This window comes from Odontomachus brunneus, unplaced genomic scaffold (genome assembly GCF_010583005.1).
Source record: "Odontomachus brunneus isolate Ranch 3 - 2012 unplaced genomic scaffold, Obru_v1 Obru_scaffold_081, whole genome shotgun sequence".
NCBI lineage: Eukaryota > Metazoa > Arthropoda > Insecta > Hymenoptera > Formicidae > Odontomachus > Odontomachus brunneus.
In genome coordinates this window covers 200,362-200,743 of record NW_022639531.1, presented here as the reverse complement: position 1 = coordinate 200,743, position 382 = coordinate 200,362, and the positions used below count along the sequence as shown (strand labels likewise).

Below are 382 nucleotides of genomic sequence, written 5' to 3'. Positions count from 1 at the left end.
CATGTATTCAATGTGTTTGAAGCAACGATGAAACTAACCACTATATTCATATGTTATCCGAAAAATTTAATTGTGTTACCGCTACTATTATCAATAAAAAAGGTAACATTGTTATTAAATCGTTATTGAAATAAATAACTTGTAAAGTCGCTTGATAAATAGCACGTTATTTTTTAATTCTGTGAATTAGCGACTTTCCTTTTATTTAATTACTGTTTTATATTGTAAGAATGGACAATATTTTCCGGTATGGTGTAAATGAAAACATTATTTCCGTTTCTCTTTCTCTGATTTCTCGTCTCTGGTCCTCAATGATTGTAACAGACAGATATTATTAATCACAGTATTTACCTGTTGTAAGGATAATTTCTCTTTTTCCGTT

At 28.5% G+C, this 382-nt stretch overlaps 1 protein-coding gene across 1 annotated transcript in view; it reads right to left on the bottom strand.

The window, feature by feature from the left end:
- The window catches only part of LOC116847591 (vitellogenin receptor-like), a gene marked incomplete at its 3' end in the record, with an annotated part of 38,995 nt that overhangs the window by 33,067 nt on the left and 5,546 nt on the right, over positions 1 to 382 (bottom strand). The window lies entirely within an intron of this gene.